This window comes from Schistocerca nitens, chromosome 1 (assembly GCF_023898315.1).
Source record: "Schistocerca nitens isolate TAMUIC-IGC-003100 chromosome 1, iqSchNite1.1, whole genome shotgun sequence".
NCBI lineage: Eukaryota > Metazoa > Arthropoda > Insecta > Orthoptera > Acrididae > Schistocerca > Schistocerca nitens.
The window spans coordinates 530,458-551,438 of NC_064614.1; the positions used below are offsets into that span (position 1 = coordinate 530,458).

Here is a 20,981-nt window from a genome sequence, read left to right on the forward strand (position 1 = left end):
GCACCGCGCGAATTACGCAAATATCTGGAAGCGCGGCGTGTGTCAGCCAGGTGAGAAAGCTTCCGTCGGTCCAGCAGGACACTGCCACAACCCCGCGCAGTCCCCCCGGCGCCCGGCCGCGCGCAAGCCCTGCGCCGGATAACAGGAACAAGGTGCGTCGCCAGCCAGTGTCGGGGGGAGGCCGCACGCACCAAACGAATGACAGGCGGTGCATCGAGCAGCTGTGTTGTGCGCCTCACCTACGTTCGGCAGTCGCCTACGAGACGCCGAGGCGAGCGCGCACTCCGCGCCACCTTCGAGGTGGAAAGACGTGCTTTGCGTCAAATGTGCCACGGAAAGCGGCGATTGCGTGTGTTGGGAGAAGAGGCGAATGCTTCTTCTGTGGTGCGGCTACGTTATAAGGACGCCAACGGCCATACCATGTTGAATACACCGGTTCTCGTCCGATCACCGAAGTTAAGCAACATCGGGCCCGGTTAGTACTTGGATGGGTGACCGCCTGGGAACACCGGGTGCTGTTGGCTCTATCTCATTTTTTCATTTTTACGTCGCTGCACCTGCCAGCCCTCTTTTTCATACTAACTTTCAGATGTTGACAAAGATGCTTCCACAAGCATTTTAAACTACTGTATCAAACGTAAGATACGAAATTACAGTAATGAACTCAGTTTGAGCAAGAATGCGCGAAGGAAGAGTGCTAGAACGCCTCGGAAATAACAACACACTACGAATCGACAGATGACTTTTGAAATACGTCAGGGCCTACTGTTTTGTAGCAGTGCTAAATTCCACAAAGTAAATAAACAAAAAAAAAAAATACAAAAAAAATCTGCCGTTCTCGTCCGATCACCGAAGTCAAGCAACAACGTTACTACTCAGATGGGTGAGCGCCTGGGAACTCTGGCTGTCTTCATTTTTCGCTTTTTAGTCGCTACTCCTGCCTGCCAGCCCTCTTTCCATACCACCTTTCTGTTGTCACAAAGAGACTTCCTTAAGCATTTTAAACGGCCGTAAGGTACGAAACGGCAGTAATTAACTCAGTTTGAAGGAGAATGTGCTAACCAAGTTTGCCGGGAAGTCTTTGAAAACGACAAAACAGTGCGAATCGGGCGGTATGCTCCGAAATACGTTAGCGCCTGCCTATCGTTCTGCAGCGGCGTGCAGCTCCAAATTCGATTTGTAATCATATAAATTTATTCTTTCGTCGTCTCGCCTCGCCTCCTCCCGCAGACGTTTCTCGCGCTTGTGCTGTCATATGGACCGCGACCCGAGCGGCAGCGAGCGGCAGTCGGGACAAGTCGGGACGGTAGGGGGGACAGGCGCGAATGCACCGCGCGAATTACGCAAATATCTGGAAGCGCGGCGTGTGTCAGCCAGGTGAGAAAGCTTCCGTCGGTCCAGCAGGACACTGCCACAACCCCGCGCAGTCCCCCCGGCGCCCGGCCGCGCGCAAGCCCTGCGCCGGATAACAGGAACAAGGTGCGTCGCCAGCCAGTGTCGGGGGGAGGCCGCACGCACCAAACGAATGACAGGCGGTGCATCGAGCAGCTGTGTTGTGCGCCTCACCTACGTTCGGCAGTCGCCTACGAGACGCCGAGGCGAGCGCGCACTCCGCGCCACCTTCGAGGTGGAAAGACGTGCTTTGCGTCAAATGTGCCACGGAAAGCGGCGATTGCGTGTGTTGGGAGAAGAGGCGAATGCTTCTTCTGTGGTGCGGCTACGTTATAAGGACGCCAACGGCCATACCATGTTGAATACACCGGTTCTCGTCCGATCACCGAAGTTAAGCAACATCGGGCCCGGTTAGTACTTGGATGGGTGACCGCCTGGGAACACCGGGTGCTGTTGGCTCTATCTCATTTTTTCATTTTTACGTCGCTGCACCTGCCAGCCCTCTTTTTCATACTAACTTTCAGATGTTGACAAAGATGCTTCCACAAGCATTTTAAACTACTGTATCAAACGTAAGATACGAAATTACAGTAATGAACTCAGTTTGAGCAAGAATGCGCGAAGGAAGAGTGCTAGAACGCCTCGGAAATAACAACACACTACGAATCGACAGATGACTTTTGAAATACGTCAGGGCCTACTGTTTTGTAGCAGTGCTAAATTCCACAAAGTAAATAAACAAAAAAAAAAAATACAAAAAAAATCTGCCGTTCTCGTCCGATCACCGAAGTCAAGCAACAACGTTACTACTCAGATGGGTGAGCGCCTGGGAACTCTGGCTGTCTTCATTTTTCGCTTTTTAGTCGCTACTCCTGCCTGCCAGCCCTCTTTCCATACCACCTTTCTGTTGTCACAAAGAGACTTCCTTAAGCATTTTAAACGGCCGTAAGGTACGAAACGGCAGTAATTAACTCAGTTTGAAGGAGAATGTGCTAACCAAGTTTGCCGGGAAGTCTTTGAAAACGACAAAACAGTGCGAATCGGGCGGTATGCTCCGAAATACGTTAGCGCCTGCCTATCGTTCTGCAGCGGCGTGCAGCTCCAAATTCGATTTGTAATCATATAAATTTATTCTTTCGTCGTCTCGCCTCGCCTCCTCCCGCAGACGTTTCTCGCGCTTGTGCTGTCATATGGACCGCGACCCGAGCGGCAGCGAGCGGCAGTCGGGACAAGTCGGGACGGTAGGGGGGACAGGCGCGAATGCACCGCGCGAATTACGCAAATATCTGGAAGCGCGGCGTGTGTCAGCCAGGTGAGAAAGCTTCCGTCGGTCCAGCAGGACACTGCCACAACCCCGCGCAGTCCCCCCGGCGCCCGGCCGCGCGCAAGCCCTGCGCCGGATAACAGGAACAAGGTGCGTCGCCAGCCAGTGTCGGGGGGAGGCCGCACGCACCAAACGAATGACAGGCGGTGCATCGAGCAGCTGTGTTGTGCGCCTCACCTACGTTCGGCAGTCGCCTACGAGACGCCGAGGCGAGCGCGCACTCCGCGCCACCTTCGAGGTGGAAAGACGTGCTTTGCGTCAAATGTGCCACGGAAAGCGGCGATTGCGTGTGTTGGGAGAAGAGGCGAATGCTTCTTCTGTGGTGCGGCTACGTTATAAGGACGCCAACGGCCATACCATGTTGAATACACCGGTTCTCGTCCGATCACCGAAGTTAAGCAACATCGGGCCCGGTTAGTACTTGGCTGGCTGCCCGCCTGGCAACACCTCGGTGCTCTGCGCTCCGCCGGCCCGTGGTGTTTACGTTCAGCGCGCCGCAGCGTGTGGTGTTCGCGAGGCGACTTGCTTGCTTTGCTGATTTTTCACGGTACGTACTGACAACGATGGAAAGTGAAGATCGGAACAACAATATTCAGTGCGAATTTAGCCGATCTGTCCCTCGTCCGACCGCTTTCGAAATTCATCATTGGATCCTTAATGATTTGAAAATCCCTGCTAGTGACATTTTCGGACTCCAATTGGACACTTTTTTAAATTCCGTCTTTTTGAAGTTAAGTAGTTCGGAACTCTGTGATACGGTTGTTAATGTCAATGATGGTGTGCGGCAATTTAAGCACGATAATCAAACCTTGAGTGACGTTAAAGTGACGAACGCGGGTTATGGCATACGGACTGTCAGGGTATTCAATCTGCCTTTTGAAGTAAAAAACGACACCATTTCGCGATGTCTCGGCCCTTACGGCACTGTGCTTTCCGTTGTTAAAGAAAAATGGTCTGCCGCGTACCCCATACAATGTGAAAATGGGGTGCGAAGTGTACGAATGATTGTGCGAAAGCATGTGCCATCATTTGTTTACATGGCCGGGCACCGTGCCTTTATTACGTACAGTGGGCAACCGCAAACGTGTTCTTTTTGTAATCGGCCGGATCACTTTCGCCAAAATTGCCCGCGGCGTAAGGGGCCTTTGCAACTGCCGCTGGGCGAACACGGAAGCGAACCCATGAGTTGGGCGGCGGTCGCTTTAGGCGCCCCCCCACAGGCAGCTCGCCGTGTCGACCTTCCAGCAGATATGGCCGCGTCCGTTGCTACTGTTACGGTGCCAATGCTAACCGATAGTGATTCCGTCATGTTAAACGCGGTAGCCCTACCGGAGACAGACGCGCGTGCAACAACCCCCGTCACGGGACCAGAACCCGCCCCGGTAGTTGCCCCCACAGTGACCATTGACTCAGTCCCGGAACTGGTCACCGACGAGACGCTCGCCCCCACAGCCGGTTCCAGTGTTGTGGCGGTCGATCAGTCTGTCACTTTAGCGGACATAGATAGAACAGTTTTCGTCCTCCCACAACAGGTGTCGGGAGTTTCGAATGTGGTCACGGCAGGCCGTGCACACGTGGACCGTGCCCCCTCTCTCGAAAGACGAGAATCGTCTTCTTCTGTTAGTGCGTCGGTTCGGTCGCGCAGTGACCCCGAACACGATGGGCGTGACAGAAGTAGGAGTTCATCGACCGATTCCCGACGGTCGTCCGCGAGGAGAGAGCGTAGTCCGTCGCCTGTCGGGAGACCGCTATCTCAAGGGAAGCCAAAACGGCAGCGGCGTAAGGGGGGGCAGCGCGATGGCGCGGCAGTTCGGCCCGGCGCGGCCGCTCACGTGACCCGATCAGCTGTAGGCGCGAGAGCGGACGGCAGCGGTGCTGGCGGCGGCCAGGCTGCGGGCTCGGAAGCGCACAGGGCCGAAGTGGTCCGGCATCTGCAAACTGTTATCCATCAATCGGACGCGTTACCTGCCAGTGAATCGGTTCCACAACCTGCCGTGACAGAACCGCCTCAGGTTACGAGTGTGCGCCCTGTCACACAGGACGCTGTAGCAACACAACACAGTAGAGACTTACCCACGATGTCTGTCGCGGGGGCGTCACCACCTGTTACCCGACTGGGGGCGTGGGGTGATGAGCCGCCCGATGATTAATTTACAACTACTTCCAGTGTGGCATTCCGTCTTTTAAGCACGCCGACGACAACCCATGCTGAGTCGTTTTTGTATTTGTATTTTACCGTTTTATCTTGTGAGTGTTTTTATTGTTTTATCTGTGTTTTCCTGGTTTTCTTCTTTTATGGTTGCTGGTAATCAGTTTACGGTACTAACGGTCAACGTTAATAAAATGCGTAGCCATCACAAAGCGATAGCACTGTATAATTTTTTAACTGAAAGCTGTTGTCAGGTAGCTTTTTTACAAGAGGTGACCACTGAAGCATTATCTTTTATCCGCGATTTTCACGAGTTCACTGCGTACGATAATATCATCGCGGATGACAGCACAGGCACTGCTATTTTAGTCCGATCGGACATCGAAGTGCAAAATATCGAATGCTTACCAAATGGGCGGGTCATAGTTTGTGAAATTAATGGTTACGCGTTTGTTAATGTTTACGCGCACTCTGGCAACAAACCTGCGCGGAATAATTTTTATGCTACCGAACTGTGCCAGGTTTTATATCAGAATAGAGATAATTTTATTCTCGGGGGTGATTTTAATGGTGTAATTGACGATCGCGATCAGGAACCACGGCCAAACCGGTGTGAGGAACTGAAGACGTTGGTTACTGGTTTACAGCTGCGAGACACGTGGCGGGTTCTCAACCCCCACCGTACAGCCTTTACGTATTTTTACGTTACCGGACATAGTCGTTTAGACAGGATTTACGTCTCGCCGCAGCTTGCACATACCGTTGTCGCTGCCGATGTGCAGCCGGTGATTTTTTCCGACCATTGTAGTTACATTTGTCAGCTCAATTTAGGTTTGTGCCCACGTTCGTCAGTTAAAAATATGTGGAAATTGAATTGCAGCATTTTAAATGATCCCTCTTTTAAAACGAGTTTTTTACATATGTGGCACAACCTTGTGCAGAGCCGACCGGTCGGTTCCACCGCTATTTACTGGTGGACCGCGGTGGCCAAACCGGCGGTCAGAAAATTTTTAATTGATTTTAGTCGTGATGCGGCACGGTGGCGCCGGGCCACGGCCGACTTCTACCGCCAGTGTTTGCGCGAGCTCGCGCAGCGTGTTACTGCGCAGCCGGAACTGTTGCCCACCCTGCGCGAATTTAAAGCAAAGTTGCTGCGGGATTTGCGGCAGAAATGTGAGGGGCCAGTGAGGCGGAGCCAGCCTGTGGGCGCCGTGGTCGGCGAGACAGTCTCTGCGTACCACCTCCGTAGGGAGAGGTGCCGCCGCGCAAAACTACGGCTCAACGCGTGGACGCTCGCCGCCGGGATCAGAACCACGGACCACCAGGCGATTCAGGCGGAATTATATCAGTATTTCAAATCAATTTTTACCGATACTGCTGTCGATGCCGCCGCAATCAATGATCTTTTAAGTCACGTGCCGCATAATTTAACGCGACGAGATAGACTCAATCTTAATGCGGTTTATACCGCGGATGACGTAGAGGATGCCGTTAAAGGCAGTCAGACAGGGAAATCCCCCGGGAAAGACGGCATCCCAGCGGAGTTTTATCTGACATTTTTTGACTCTTTTAGTGAACTTTTAACGGAAATCGCTAATGACATCCGAAACGGCGCGGAAATCCCAGTGGACTTTGAAGAAGGACGTATCGTCCTCATTCCAAAATCGACTGCGACGCCGAGTTTAGAAAATGTACGCCCTATTACCCTTCTCAACTCGGATTATAAGATAATGGCCAGGTGCGTTGCTCATAGACTTAAGCAAGTTATGGGAAAAGTTTTAGATGAATCGCAGTCGTGCGCTGTTCGAGATCGAAATATTTTTGACGCCGTTTTAGCCTACAGGGACTGCATAGGCCACACGAAAAGCAGCAGGCTTCGCAATGCGGGAATTTTATTGGTCGATTTTCAAACTGCGTTCGATCGTGTAAGCCACTTTTATCTTCGCAGATTGATGACTCGCATGGGTTTCGGGACGAAGTTCACGGCCATGATAAGCAATATCCTAAGCAGTGCCACGTCACGCGTTATCGTAAACGGTATCGCCAGCGACAAGATCCATATCAGCCGCTCAGTCCGACAGGGTTGCCCCCTATCTATGGCGCTGTTCGCGATCGCCTTGGACCCGCTCCTCCGTACCATTGGCCGCACTTGTCGAGGGATTCGCGTGGGAGACGACCGGCTTGTGTGTCGTGCTTATGCCGATGACTTGGGCGTCTTCATCGAACGGGCAGACGACATCGACCGCCTCTACGGCGTCCTGCAGCAATACGAACGGGCGACAGGCGCCGTAGTAAATCCGCGTAAGACGGTTCTCCTCCCGTTGATGGAGCGCATGCGTACTGAATACCGGCATTGGTACTGCGTGAAACGCCAGTCTAAGGTGCTCGGCGTGACACTGTCAGACAACTTACAACAGATGCAAGCTCTCAATTGGCGGTCCACTCTTAATAAAGTGCGCGCCGTGGTTAAAATTCATGCGCCGCGCAACTTGACACTGTCGGACAAAGTTGCGCTCATTAATACCACCATTCTGGCAAGGGCGTGGTACCTGGCGCAAATCTTGCCGGTACCGAAGCAAATCGCACGGTCCATACGGCATGCATTTTATTGGTTTTTGTGGAAGGGCGATATTTTTAAGGTCGCTATGGCCACATGTACCCTGAAACCTTCGGAAGGCGGTCTCGGACTTGTCGATTTTAACGCCAAATGTGAGGCACTCTTTTATAAACGGACCAATGTTTTAATTGGCAAAGGTTTGGGCAGCCCTACGGCAGTTCTCTTTCACCAACACCGGCCGCGTTCCGTCACCGCCCCGGTCTACGTCACCGGCATCCCCTTCTCCATCTCCCACGTGCGCCGTTACTACATCACGCACAGCTACGTAAGTCTCCACGACGTGCGAGGCCATGCGGTCGGAGATATTGCGGATGTCATACGAGGACGACCACCACCCAATAAGTGGGAGATACGTCTGCCGCAGCACGATTGGAGCGCCGTGTGGCGGAACATCAGTTCCCGCGTCATACCAGCTGACGTGAGGGCCACGTGGTACAGGGTGGTCAACCGCACTGTTGCCACAAACTGCAAGCTCCACTCCATCAACCTCATCCGGTTCAGCCAGTGCGAGGCCTGCGGCGTCCCGGACGACATCGAGCACCGCTTCGAGTGCTCCAGGTTCCGGGACATATGGTACTGTGCGAGGGACATGATTCGACTCATAAATAGAGTGACAGTCAGGCAGGTTACTGTGACGGACGCGATTGTGCCACAGTGGAAGCCTTACCCGTCCACAAAACGGAATGCCACCATCTGGATATATGGACACACAATTCATGCCATCTTTAGTCTTAAAATTACCGATACTGTGACTTTTCTCACCCGTTTATGGACTTTCCACAATGAAGAACGCGCCAGTAGGACCTATTCAGCGACGTTCGCTAATTTTTTGCGTGTGGCTTTGTCCCATGCATTTCACTCGGTCGTGACCCCTCCTTAAAAGTGACTTATATCAATGTGTATATAATTATACAACCTTTCCTGATTATGTGATATGTGGGAACGAACACTGCAAGAGAAATTGTTGGACAAGTTTTTTGTATTTGGGATCACCTTGACCGTCATCTTGATGACGAACTGTGACAGTTTTTTGTTTTTCCGATCTACGGCCAGTGTACACTACCTTATAAGTGTTACGTCGGAAGTTTTGTTTCTGTTTATCTTTGTGTTACAATTTTTTGTCTGAAATTGTCGTTTCGCTACCAATGTTGTGTGTGACGCCAATGACCTGCCATTTTGGTTGTTTGTTCTCTGCATGGTTTTCGTGTCTTGGTGCTTCTCTCGAAAACCATCTTTTGTTTTTTATGTTGTTCGTTACCGACTGTGGAAGTATGGCGGTTCGTTTCTTTTACTACTTCCGTTTCCTTTAGGGCATCCGTCTCCTTTATTTCATTTTTCTTCACCGCCAGTACCGCGGGGAAGCGGATCTGTTACTTTTCCTTCCATACGTTATTAGAGGGACCTCCCGGGCCTTACTCTTTCTTGACAGAGGTTTGTGACTGGTTCTTTTGTTGCGAAGTCATTCATCTTCGTTTTCTTTCTCCCACGTTTGGTCGGTCTATTTCTTGCCGCCGCTTTATGGAAGAACTTTTCCGTTTGGCTTTCTTTACGAATATTTTCATTGTTTTCAACGTTGTTTAAGTCTTGCCCTCCCCTTCGTTGACAGTGCCGCCCCTACGTCACCGGACGAGGACCCCTTCCCGTTCCATCTGGCGCACACCGTCTGCGACCGGCGAGAAGGAGCATCTCTTCAGCCCCTCTTCGTTCTTCATTCTGCACTACCAACAGCATGTATTTATAGCTGCGAAGCTCGCCGAAGAAGGCGTATTGTGGAGAGCGAAAAGGCCGGGCTATAAGGGGAGTTGGGAGGCCCGTAAAAAAAAAAAAAAAAAAAAAAAAAAAGGTGCTGTTGGCTCTATCTCATTTTTTAATTTTTACGTCGCTACACCTGCCAGGCCTCTTTTTCGTACAAACTTTCAGGTGCGACAAAGATGCTTCCACAAGCATTTTAAAGTACTGTACTAAACGTAAAACACAAAATTACAGTAATGAACTCAGTTTGAGCAAGAATGCGCGAAAGGAGAGTGCTAGAACGCCTCGGAAATAACAACACACTACGAATCGACATATGAGTTTTGAAATACGTCAGGGCCTACTGTTTTGTAGCCGTGCAAAATTCCACAAAGTAAAAAAAAAAAAAAAAAAAAAAATATACAAATCTGCCGTTCTCGTCCGATCACCGAAGTCAAGCAACAACGTTACTACTCAGATGGGTGAGCGCCTGGGAACTCTGGCTGTCTTCATTTTTCGCTTTTTAGTCACTACTCCTGCCTGCCAGCCCTCTTTCCATACCACCTTTCTGTTGTGACAAAGAGACTTCCTTAAGCATTTTAAACGGCCGTAAGGTACGAAACGGCAGTAATTAACTCAGTTTGAAGGAGAATGTGCTAACCAAGTTTGCCCGTAAGTCTTTGAAAACGACAAAACAGTGCGAATCGGGCGGTATGCTCCGAAATGCGTTAGCGCCAGCCTATCGTTCTGCAGCGGCGTGCAGCTCCAAATTCGATTTGTAATCATAGATTTATTCTCTCGTCGTCTCGCCTCCTCCCGCAGACGTTTCTCGCGCTTGTGCTGTCATATGGACCGCGACCCGAGCGGCAGCGAGCGGCAGTTCGAGCAAAGTCGGGACAAGTCGGGACGGAAGGGGGGACAGGCGCGAATGCACCGCGCAAATTACGCAAGTATCTGGAAGCGCGGCGTGTGTCAGCCAGGTGAGAAAGCTTCCGTCGGTCCAGCAGGACACTGCCACACCCCGCGCAGTCCCCCCGCCGCCCGGCCGCGCGCAAGCCCTGCGCCGGATAACAGGAACAAGGTGCGTCGCCAGCCAGTGTCGGAGGGAGGCCGCACGCACCAAACGAATGACAGGCGGTGCATCGAGCAGCTGTGTTGTTCGCCTCACCTACGTTCGGCAGTCGCCTATGAGACGCCGAGGCGAGCGCGCACTCCGCGCTACCTTCGAGGTGGAAAGACGTGCTTTGCGTCAAATGTGCCACGGAAAGCGGCGATTGCATGTGTTGGGAGAAGAGGCGAATGCTTCTTCTGTGGTGCGGCTACAGTATAAGGACGCCAACGGCCATACCATGTTGAATACACCGGTTCTCGTCCGATCACCGAAGTTAAGCAACATCGGGCCCGGTTAGTACTTGGATGGGTGACCGCCTGGGAACACCGGGTGCTGTTGGCTCTATCTCATTTTTTAATTTTTACGTCGCTACACCTGCCAGGCCTCTTTTTCGTACAAACTTTCAGGTGCGACAAAGATGCTTCCACAAGCATTTTAAAGTACTGTACTAAACGTAAAACACAAAATTACAGTAATGAACTCAGTTTGAGCAAGAATGCGCGAAAGGAGAGTGCTAGAACGCCTCGGAAATAACAACACACTACGAATCGACATATGAGTTTTGAAATACGTCAGGGCCTACTGTTTTGTAGCCGTGCAAAATTCCACAAAGTAAAAAAAAAAAAAAAAAAAAAATATACAAATCTGCCGTTCTCGTCCGATCACCGAAGTCAAGCAACAACGTTACTACTCAGATGGGTGAGCGCCTGGGAACTCTGGCTGTCTTCATTTTTCGCTTTTTAGTCACTACTCCTGCCTGCCAGCCCTCTTTCCATACCACCTTTCTGTTGTGACAAAGAGACTTCCTTAAGCATTTTAAACGGCCGTAAGGTACGAAACGGCAGTAATTAACTCAGTTTGAAGGAGAATGTGCTAACCAAGTTTGCCCGTAAGTCTTTGAAAACGACAAAACAGTGCGAATCGGGCGGTATGCTCCGAAATGCGTTAGCGCCAGCCTATCGTTCTGCAGCGGCGTGCAGCTCCAAATTCGATTTGTAATCATAGATTTATTCTCTCGTCGTCTCGCCTCCTCCCGCAGACGTTTCTCGCGCTTGTGCTGTCATATGGACCGCGACCCGAGCGGCAGCGAGCGGCAGTTCGAGCAAAGTCGGGACAAGTCGGGACGGAAGGGGGGACAGGCGCGAATGCACCGCGCAAATTACGCAAGTATCTGGAAGCGCGGCGTGTGTCAGCCAGGTGAGAAAGCTTCCGTCGGTCCAGCAGGACACTGCCACACCCCGCGCAGTCCCCCCGCCGCCCGGCCGCGCGCAAGCCCTGCGCCGGATAACAGGAACAAGGTGCGTCGCCAGCCAGTGTCGGAGGGAGGCCGCACGCACCAAACGAATGACAGGCGGTGCATCGAGCAGCTGTGTTGTTCGCCTCACCTACGTTCGGCAGTCGCCTATGAGACGCCGAGGCGAGCGCGCACTCCGCGCTACCTTCGAGGTGGAAAGACGTGCTTTGCGTCAAATGTGCCACGGAAAGCGGCGATTGCATGTGTTGGGAGAAGAGGCGAATGCTTCTTCTGTGGTGCGGCTACAGTATAAGGACGCCAACGGCCATACCATGTTGAATACACCGGTTCTCGTCCGATCACCGAAGTTAAGCAACATCGGGCCCGGTTAGTACTTGGATGGGTGACCGCCTGGGAACACCGGGTGCTGTTGGCTCTATCTCATTTTTTAATTTTTACGTCGCTACACCTGCCAGGCCTCTTTTTCGTACAAACTTTCAGGTGCGACAAAGATGCTTCCACAAGCATTTTAAAGTACTGTACTAAACGTAAAACACAAAATTACAGTAATGAACTCAGTTTGAGCAAGAATGCGCGAAAGGAGAGTGCTAGAACGCCTCGGAAATAACAACACACTACGAATCGACATATGAGTTTTGAAATACGTCAGGGCCTACTGTTTTGTAGCCGTGCAAAATTCCACAAAGTAAAAAAAAAAAAAAAAAAAAAATATACAAATCTGCCGTTCTCGTCCGATCACCGAAGTCAAGCAACAACGTTACTACTCAGATGGGTGAGCGCCTGGGAACTCTGGCTGTCTTCATTTTTCGCTTTTTAGTCACTACTCCTGCCTGCCAGCCCTCTTTCCATACCACCTTTCTGTTGTGACAAAGAGACTTCCTTAAGCATTTTAAACGGCCGTAAGGTACGAAACGGCAGTAATTAACTCAGTTTGAAGGAGAATGTGCTAACCAAGTTTGCCCGTAAGTCTTTGAAAACGACAAAACAGTGCGAATCGGGCGGTATGCTCCGAAATGCGTTAGCGCCAGCCTATCGTTCTGCAGCGGCGTGCAGCTCCAAATTCGATTTGTAATCATAGATTTATTCTCTCGTCGTCTCGCCTCCTCCCGCAGACGTTTCTCGCGCTTGTGCTGTCATATGGACCGCGACCCGAGCGGCAGCGAGCGGCAGTTCGAGCAAAGTCGGGACAAGTCGGGACGGAAGGGGGGACAGGCGCGAATGCACCGCGCAAATTACGCAAGTATCTGGAAGCGCGGCGTGTGTCAGCCAGGTGAGAAAGCTTCCGTCGGTCCAGCAGGACACTGCCACACCCCGCGCAGTCCCCCCGCCGCCCGGCCGCGCGCAAGCCCTGCGCCGGATAACAGGAACAAGGTGCGTCGCCAGCCAGTGTCGGAGGGAGGCCGCACGCACCAAACGAATGACAGGCGGTGCATCGAGCAGCTGTGTTGTTCGCCTCACCTACGTTCGGCAGTCGCCTATGAGACGCCGAGGCGAGCGCGCACTCCGCGCTACCTTCGAGGTGGAAAGACGTGCTTTGCGTCAAATGTGCCACGGAAAGCGGCGATTGCATGTGTTGGGAGAAGAGGCGAATGCTTCTTCTGTGGTGCGGCTACAGTATAAGGACGCCAACGGCCATACCATGTTGAATACACCGGTTCTCGTCCGATCACCGAAGTTAAGCAACATCGGGCCCGGTTAGTACTTGGATGGGTGACCGCCTGGGAACACCGGGTGCTGTTGGCTCTATCTCATTTTTTAATTTTTACGTCGCTACACCTGCCAGGCCTCTTTTTCGTACAAACTTTCAGGTGCGACAAAGATGCTTCCACAAGCATTTTAAAGTACTGTACTAAACGTAAAACACAAAATTACAGTAATGAACTCAGTTTGAGCAAGAATGCGCGAAAGGAGAGTGCTAGAACGCCTCGGAAATAACAACACACTACGAATCGACATATGAGTTTTGAAATACGTCAGGGCCTACTGTTTTGTAGCCGTGCAAAATTCCACAAAGTAAAAAAAAAAAAAAAAAAAAAATATACAAATCTGCCGTTCTCGTCCGATCACCGAAGTCAAGCAACAACGTTACTACTCAGATGGGTGAGCGCCTGGGAACTCTGGCTGTCTTCATTTTTCGCTTTTTAGTCACTACTCCTGCCTGCCAGCCCTCTTTCCATACCACCTTTCTGTTGTGACAAAGAGACTTCCTTAAGCATTTTAAACGGCCGTAAGGTACGAAACGGCAGTAATTAACTCAGTTTGAAGGAGAATGTGCTAACCAAGTTTGCCCGTAAGTCTTTGAAAACGACAAAACAGTGCGAATCGGGCGGTATGCTCCGAAATGCGTTAGCGCCAGCCTATCGTTCTGCAGCGGCGTGCAGCTCCAAATTCGATTTGTAATCATAGATTTATTCTCTCGTCGTCTCGCCTCCTCCCGCAGACGTTTCTCGCGCTTGTGCTGTCATATGGACCGCGACCCGAGCGGCAGCGAGCGGCAGTTCGAGCAAAGTCGGGACAAGTCGGGACGGAAGGGGGGACAGGCGCGAATGCACCGCGCAAATTACGCAAGTATCTGGAAGCGCGGCGTGTGTCAGCCAGGTGAGAAAGCTTCCGTCGGTCCAGCAGGACACTGCCACACCCCGCGCAGTCCCCCCGCCGCCCGGCCGCGCGCAAGCCCTGCGCCGGATAACAGGAACAAGGTGCGTCGCCAGCCAGTGTCGGAGGGAGGCCGCACGCACCAAACGAATGACAGGCGGTGCATCGAGCAGCTGTGTTGTTCGCCTCACCTACGTTCGGCAGTCGCCTATGAGACGCCGAGGCGAGCGCGCACTCCGCGCTACCTTCGAGGTGGAAAGACGTGCTTTGCGTCAAATGTGCCACGGAAAGCGGCGATTGCATGTGTTGGGAGAAGAGGCGAATGCTTCTTCTGTGGTGCGGCTACAGTATAAGGACGCCAACGGCCATACCATGTTGAATACACCGGTTCTCGTCCGATCACCGAAGTTAAGCAACATCGGGCCCGGTTAGTACTTGGATGGGTGACCGCCTGGGAACACCGGGTGCTGTTGGCTCTATCTCATTTTTTAATTTTTACGTCGCTACACCTGCCAGGCCTCTTTTTCGTACAAACTTTCAGGTGCGACAAAGATGCTTCCACAAGCATTTTAAAGTACTGTACTAAACGTAAAACACAAAATTACAGTAATGAACTCAGTTTGAGCAAGAATGCGCGAAAGGAGAGTGCTAGAACGCCTCGGAAATAACAACACACTACGAATCGACATATGAGTTTTGAAATACGTCAGGGCCTACTGTTTTGTAGCCGTGCAAAATTCCACAAAGTAAAAAAAAAAAAAAAAAAAAAATATACAAATCTGCCGTTCTCGTCCGATCACCGAAGTCAAGCAACAACGTTACTACTCAGATGGGTGAGCGCCTGGGAACTCTGGCTGTCTTCATTTTTCGCTTTTTAGTCACTACTCCTGCCTGCCAGCCCTCTTTCCATACCACCTTTCTGTTGTGACAAAGAGACTTCCTTAAGCATTTTAAACGGCCGTAAGGTACGAAACGGCAGTAATTAACTCAGTTTGAAGGAGAATGTGCTAACCAAGTTTGCCCGTAAGTCTTTGAAAACGACAAAACAGTGCGAATCGGGCGGTATGCTCCGAAATGCGTTAGCGCCAGCCTATCGTTCTGCAGCGGCGTGCAGCTCCAAATTCGATTTGTAATCATAGATTTATTCTCTCGTCGTCTCGCCTCCTCCCGCAGACGTTTCTCGCGCTTGTGCTGTCATATGGACCGCGACCCGAGCGGCAGCGAGCGGCAGTTCGAGCAAAGTCGGGACAAGTCGGGACGGAAGGGGGGACAGGCGCGAATGCACCGCGCAAATTACGCAAGTATCTGGAAGCGCGGCGTGTGTCAGCCAGGTGAGAAAGCTTCCGTCGGTCCAGCAGGACACTGCCACACCCCGCGCAGTCCCCCCGCCGCCCGGCCGCGCGCAAGCCCTGCGCCGGATAACAGGAACAAGGTGCGTCGCCAGCCAGTGTCGGAGGGAGGCCGCACGCACCAAACGAATGACAGGCGGTGCATCGAGCAGCTGTGTTGTTCGCCTCACCTACGTTCGGCAGTCGCCTATGAGACGCCGAGGCGAGCGCGCACTCCGCGCTACCTTCGAGGTGGAAAGACGTGCTTTGCGTCAAATGTGCCACGGAAAGCGGCGATTGCATGTGTTGGGAGAAGAGGCGAATGCTTCTTCTGTGGTGCGGCTACAGTATAAGGACGCCAACGGCCATACCATGTTGAATACACCGGTTCTCGTCCGATCACCGAAGTTAAGCAACATCGGGCCCGGTTAGTACTTGGATGGGTGACCGCCTGGGAACACCGGGTGCTGTTGGCTCTATCTCATTTTTTAATTTTTACGTCGCTACACCTGCCAGGCCTCTTTTTCGTACAAACTTTCAGGTGCGACAAAGATGCTTCCACAAGCATTTTAAAGTACTGTACTAAACGTAAAACACAAAATTACAGTAATGAACTCAGTTTGAGCAAGAATGCGCGAAAGGAGAGTGCTAGAACGCCTCGGAAATAACAACACACTACGAATCGACATATGAGTTTTGAAATACGTCAGGGCCTACTGTTTTGTAGCCGTGCAAAATTCCACAAAGTAAAAAAAAAAAAAAAAAAAAAATATACAAATCTGCCGTTCTCGTCCGATCACCGAAGTCAAGCAACAACGTTACTACTCAGATGGGTGAGCGCCTGGGAACTCTGGCTGTCTTCATTTTTCGCTTTTTAGTCACTACTCCTGCCTGCCAGCCCTCTTTCCATACCACCTTTCTGTTGTGACAAAGAGACTTCCTTAAGCATTTTAAACGGCCGTAAGGTACGAAACGGCAGTAATTAACTCAGTTTGAAGGAGAATGTGCTAACCAAGTTTGCCCGTAAGTCTTTGAAAACGACAAAACAGTGCGAATCGGGCGGTATGCTCCGAAATGCGTTAGCGCCAGCCTATCGTTCTGCAGCGGCGTGCAGCTCCAAATTCGATTTGTAATCATAGATTTATTCTCTCGTCGTCTCGCCTCCTCCCGCAGACGTTTCTCGCGCTTGTGCTGTCATATGGACCGCGACCCGAGCGGCAGCGAGCGGCAGTTCGAGCAAAGTCGGGACAAGTCGGGACGGAAGGGGGGACAGGCGCGAATGCACCGCGCAAATTACGCAAGTATCTGGAAGCGCGGCGTGTGTCAGCCAGGTGAGAAAGCTTCCGTCGGTCCAGCAGGACACTGCCACACCCCGCGCAGTCCCCCCGCCGCCCGGCCGCGCGCAAGCCCTGCGCCGGATAACAGGAACAAGGTGCGTCGCCAGCCAGTGTCGGAGGGAGGCCGCACGCACCAAACGAATGACAGGCGGTGCATCGAGCAGCTGTGTTGTTCGCCTCACCTACGTTCGGCAGTCGCCTATGAGACGCCGAGGCGAGCGCGCACTCCGCGCTACCTTCGAGGTGGAAAGACGTGCTTTGCGTCAAATGTGCCACGGAAAGCGGCGATTGCATGTGTTGGGAGAAGAGGCGAATGCTTCTTCTGTGGTGCGGCTACAGTATAAGGACGCCAACGGCCATACCATGTTGAATACACCGGTTCTCGTCCGATCACCGAAGTTAAGCAACATCGGGCCCGGTTAGTACTTGGATGGGTGACCGCCTGGGAACACCGGGTGCTGTTGGCTCTATCTCATTTTTTAATTTTTACGTCGCTACACCTGCCAGGCCTCTTTTTCGTACAAACTTTCAGGTGCGACAAAGATGCTTCCACAAGCATTTTAAAGTACTGTACTAAACGTAAAACACAAAATTACAGTAATGAACTCAGTTTGAGCAAGAATGCGCGAAAGGAGAGTGCTAGAACGCCTCGGAAATAACAACACACTACGAATCGACATATGAGTTTTGAAATACGTCAGGGCCTACTGTTTTGTAGCCGTGCAAAATTCCACAAAGTAAAAAAAAAAAAAAAAAAAAAATATACAAATCTGCCGTTCTCGTCCGATCACCGAAGTCAAGCAACAACGTTACTACTCAGATGGGTGAGCGCCTGGGAACTCTGGCTGTCTTCATTTTTCGCTTTTTAGTCACTACTCCTGCCTGCCAGCCCTCTTTCCATACCACCTTTCTGTTGTGACAAAGAGACTTCCTTAAGCATTTTAAACGGCCGTAAGGTACGAAACGGCAGTAATTAACTCAGTTTGAAGGAGAATGTGCTAACCAAGTTTGCCCGTAAGTCTTTGAAAACGACAAAACAGTGCGAATCGGGCGGTATGCTCCGAAATGCGTTAGCGCCAGCCTATCGTTCTGCAGCGGCGTGCAGCTCCAAATTCGATTTGTAATCATAGATTTATTCTCTCGTCGTCTCGCCTCCTCCCGCAGACGTTTCTCGCGCTTGTGCTGTCATATGGACCGCGACCCGAGCGGCAGCGAGCGGCAGTTCGAGCAAAGTCGGGACAAGTCGGGACGGAAGGGGGGACAGGCGCGAATGCACCGCGCAAATTACGCAAGTATCTGGAAGCGCGGCGTGTGTCAGCCAGGTGAGAAAGCTTCCGTCGGTCCAGCAGGACACTGCCACACCCCGCGCAGTCCCCCCGCCGCCCGGCCGCGCGCAAGCCCTGCGCCGGATAACAGGAACAAGGTGCGTCGCCAGCCAGTGTCGGAGGGAGGCCGCACGCACCAAACGAATGACAGGCGGTGCATCGAGCAGCTGTGTTGTTCGCCTCACCTACGTTCGGCAGTCGCCTATGAGACGCCGAGGCGAGCGCGCACTCCGCGCTACCTTCGAGGTGGAAAGACGTGCTTTGCGTCAAATGTGCCACGGAAAGCGGCGATTGCATGTGTTGGGAGAAGAGGCGAATGCTTCTTCTGTGGTGCGGCTACAGTATAAGGACGCCAACGGCCATACCATGTTGAATACACCGGTTCTCGTCCGATCACCGAAGTTAAGCAACATCGGGCCCGGTTAGTACTTGGATGGGTGACCGCCTGGGAACACCGGGTGCTGTTGGCTCTATCTCATTTTTTAATTTTTACGTCGCTACACCTGCCAGGCCTCTTTTTCGTACAAACTTTCAGGTGCGACAAAGATGCTTCCACAAGCATTTTAAAGTACTGTACTAAACGTAAAACACAAAATTACAGTAATGAACTCAGTTTGAGCAAGAATGCGCGAAAGGAGAGTGCTAGAACGCCTCGGAAATAACAACACACTACGAATCGACATATGAGTTTTGAAATACGTCAGGGCCTACTGTTTTGTAGCCGTGCAAAATTCCACAAAGTAAAAAAAAAAAAAAAAAAAAAATATACAAATCTGCCGTTCTCGTCCGATCACCGAAGTCAAGCAACAACGTTACTACTCAGATGGGTGAGCGCCTGGGAACTCTGGCTGTCTTCATTTTTCGCTTTTTAGTCACTACTCCTGCCTGCCAGCCCTCTTTCCATACCACCTTTCTGTTGTGACAAAGAGACTTCCTTAAGCATTTTAAACGGCCGTAAGGTACGAAACGGCAGTAATTAACTCAGTTTGAAGGAGAATGTGCTAACCAAGTTTGCCCGTAAGTCTTTGAAAACGACAAAACAGTGCGAATCGGGCGGTATGCTCCGAAATGCGTTAGCGCCAGCCTATCGTTCTGCAGCGGCGTGCAGCTCCAAATTCGATTTGTAATCATAGATTTATTCTCTCGTCGTCTCGCCTCCTCCCGCAGACGTTTCTCGCGCTTGTGCTGTCATATGGACCGCGACCCGAGCGGCAGCGAGCGGCAGTTCGAGCAAAGTCGGGACAAGTCGGGACGGAAGGGGGGACAGGCGCGAATGCACCGCGCAAATTACGCAAGTATCTGGAAGCGCGGCGTGTGTCAGCCAGGTGAGAAAGCTTCCGTCGGTCCAGCAGGACACTGCCACACCCCGCGCAGTCCCCCCGCCGCCCGGCCGCGCGCAAGCCCTGCGCCGGATAACAGGAACAAGGTGCGTCGCCAGCCAGTGTCGGAGGGAGGCCGCACGCACCAAACGAATGACAGGCGGTGCATCGAGCAGCTGTGTTGTTCGCCTCACCTACGTTCGGCAGTCGCCTATGAGACGCCGAGGCGAGCGCGCACTCCGCGCTACCTTCGAGGTGGAAAGACGTGCTTTGCGTCAAATGTGCCACGGAAAGCGGCGATTGCATGTGTTGGGAGAAGAGGCGAATGCTTCTTCTGTGGTGCGGCTACAGTATAAGGACGCCAACGGCCATACCATGTTGAATACACCGGTTCTCGTCCGATCACCGAAGTTAAGCAACATCGGGCCCGGTTAGTACTTGGATGGGTGACCGCCTGGGAACACCGGGTGCTGTTGGCTCTATCTCATTTTTTAATTTTTACGTCGCTACACCTGCCAGGCCTCTTTTTCGTACAAACTTTCAGGTGCGACAAAGATGCTTCCACAAGCATTTTAAAGTACTGTACTAAACGTAAAACACAAAATTACAGTAATGAACTCAGTTTGAGCAAGAATGCGCGAAAGGAGAGTGCTAGAACGCCTCGGAAATAACAACACACTACGAATCGACATATGAGTTTTGAAATACGTCAGGGCCTACTGTTTTGTAGCCGTGCAAAATTCCACAAAGTAAAAAAAAAAAAAAAAAAAAAATATACAAATCTGCCGTTCTCGTCCGATCACCGAAGTCAAGCAACAACGTTACTACTCAGATGGGTGAGCGCCTGGGAACTCTGGCTGTCTTCATTTTTCGCTTTTTAGTCACTACTCCTGCCTGCCAGCCCTCTTTCCATACCACCTTTCTGTTGTGACAAAGAGACTTCCTTAAGCATTTTAAACGGCCGTAAGGTACGAAACGGCAGTAATTAACTCAGTTTGAAGGAGAATGTGCTAACCAAGTTTGCCCGTAAGTCTTTGAAAACGACAAAACAGTGCGAATCGGGCGGTATGCTCCGAAATGCGTTAGCGCCAGCCTATCGTTCTGCAGCGGCGTGCAGCTCCAAATTCGATTTGTAATCATAGATTTATTCTCTCGTCGTCTCGCCTCCTCCCGCAGACGTTTCTCGCGCTTGTGCTGTCATATGGACCGCGACCCGAGCGGCAGCGAGCGGCAGTTCGAGCAAAGTCGGGACAAGTCGGGACGGAAGGGGGGACAGGCGCGAATGCACCGCGCAAATTACGCAAGTATCTGGAAGCGCGGCGTGTGTCAGCCAGGTGAGAAAGCTTCCGTCGGTCCAGCAGGACACTGCCACACCCCGCGCAGTCCCCCCGCCGCCCGGCCGCGCGCAAGCCCTGCGCCGGATAACAGGAACAAGGTGCGTCGCCAGCCAGTGTCGGAGGGAGGCCGCACGCACCAAACGAATGACAGGCGGTGCATC

At 51.9% G+C, this 20,981-nt stretch overlaps 10 non-coding genes and 1 pseudogene across 10 annotated transcripts; all 11 read left to right on the forward strand.

The window, feature by feature from the left end:
• Positions 1-405: 405 nt before the first annotated feature.
• LOC126212107 (5S ribosomal RNA) lies at positions 406-524 on the forward strand. The gene has a single exon (XR_007540901.1). It is a non-coding gene; the product is annotated as a 5S ribosomal RNA (ribosomal RNA).
• A 1,208-nt stretch (positions 525-1,732) lies between these two features.
• Positions 1,733-1,851, forward strand: LOC126212228 (5S ribosomal RNA). Its single transcript, XR_007540902.1, has one exon. It is a non-coding gene; the product is annotated as a 5S ribosomal RNA (ribosomal RNA).
• Positions 1,852-3,059: 1,208 nt separating this feature from the next.
• LOC126209798 (5S ribosomal RNA) lies at positions 3,060-3,179 on the forward strand (annotated as a pseudogene).
• A 7,368-nt stretch (positions 3,180-10,547) lies between these two features.
• On the forward strand, positions 10,548-10,666 carry LOC126212350 (5S ribosomal RNA). The gene has a single exon (XR_007540903.1). It is a non-coding gene; the product is annotated as a 5S ribosomal RNA (ribosomal RNA).
• Positions 10,667-11,875: 1,209 nt separating this feature from the next.
• On the forward strand, positions 11,876-11,994 carry LOC126212472 (5S ribosomal RNA). Its single transcript, XR_007540904.1, has one exon. It is a non-coding gene; the product is annotated as a 5S ribosomal RNA (ribosomal RNA).
• A 1,209-nt stretch (positions 11,995-13,203) lies between these two features.
• LOC126212589 (5S ribosomal RNA) lies at positions 13,204-13,322 on the forward strand. The gene has a single exon (XR_007540906.1). It is a non-coding gene; the product is annotated as a 5S ribosomal RNA (ribosomal RNA).
• A 1,209-nt stretch (positions 13,323-14,531) lies between these two features.
• LOC126212668 (5S ribosomal RNA) lies at positions 14,532-14,650 on the forward strand. Its single transcript, XR_007540907.1, has one exon. It is a non-coding gene; the product is annotated as a 5S ribosomal RNA (ribosomal RNA).
• Positions 14,651-15,859: 1,209 nt separating this feature from the next.
• LOC126212755 (5S ribosomal RNA) lies at positions 15,860-15,978 on the forward strand. Its single transcript, XR_007540908.1, has one exon. It is a non-coding gene; the product is annotated as a 5S ribosomal RNA (ribosomal RNA).
• Positions 15,979-17,187: 1,209 nt separating this feature from the next.
• Positions 17,188-17,306, forward strand: LOC126212823 (5S ribosomal RNA). The gene has a single exon (XR_007540922.1). It is a non-coding gene; the product is annotated as a 5S ribosomal RNA (ribosomal RNA).
• A 1,209-nt stretch (positions 17,307-18,515) lies between these two features.
• Positions 18,516-18,634, forward strand: LOC126212863 (5S ribosomal RNA). The gene has a single exon (XR_007540950.1). It is a non-coding gene; the product is annotated as a 5S ribosomal RNA (ribosomal RNA).
• Positions 18,635-19,843: 1,209 nt separating this feature from the next.
• On the forward strand, positions 19,844-19,962 carry LOC126212897 (5S ribosomal RNA). Its single transcript, XR_007540967.1, has one exon. It is a non-coding gene; the product is annotated as a 5S ribosomal RNA (ribosomal RNA).
• The last annotated feature ends 1,019 nt before the right edge of the window (positions 19,963-20,981 follow it).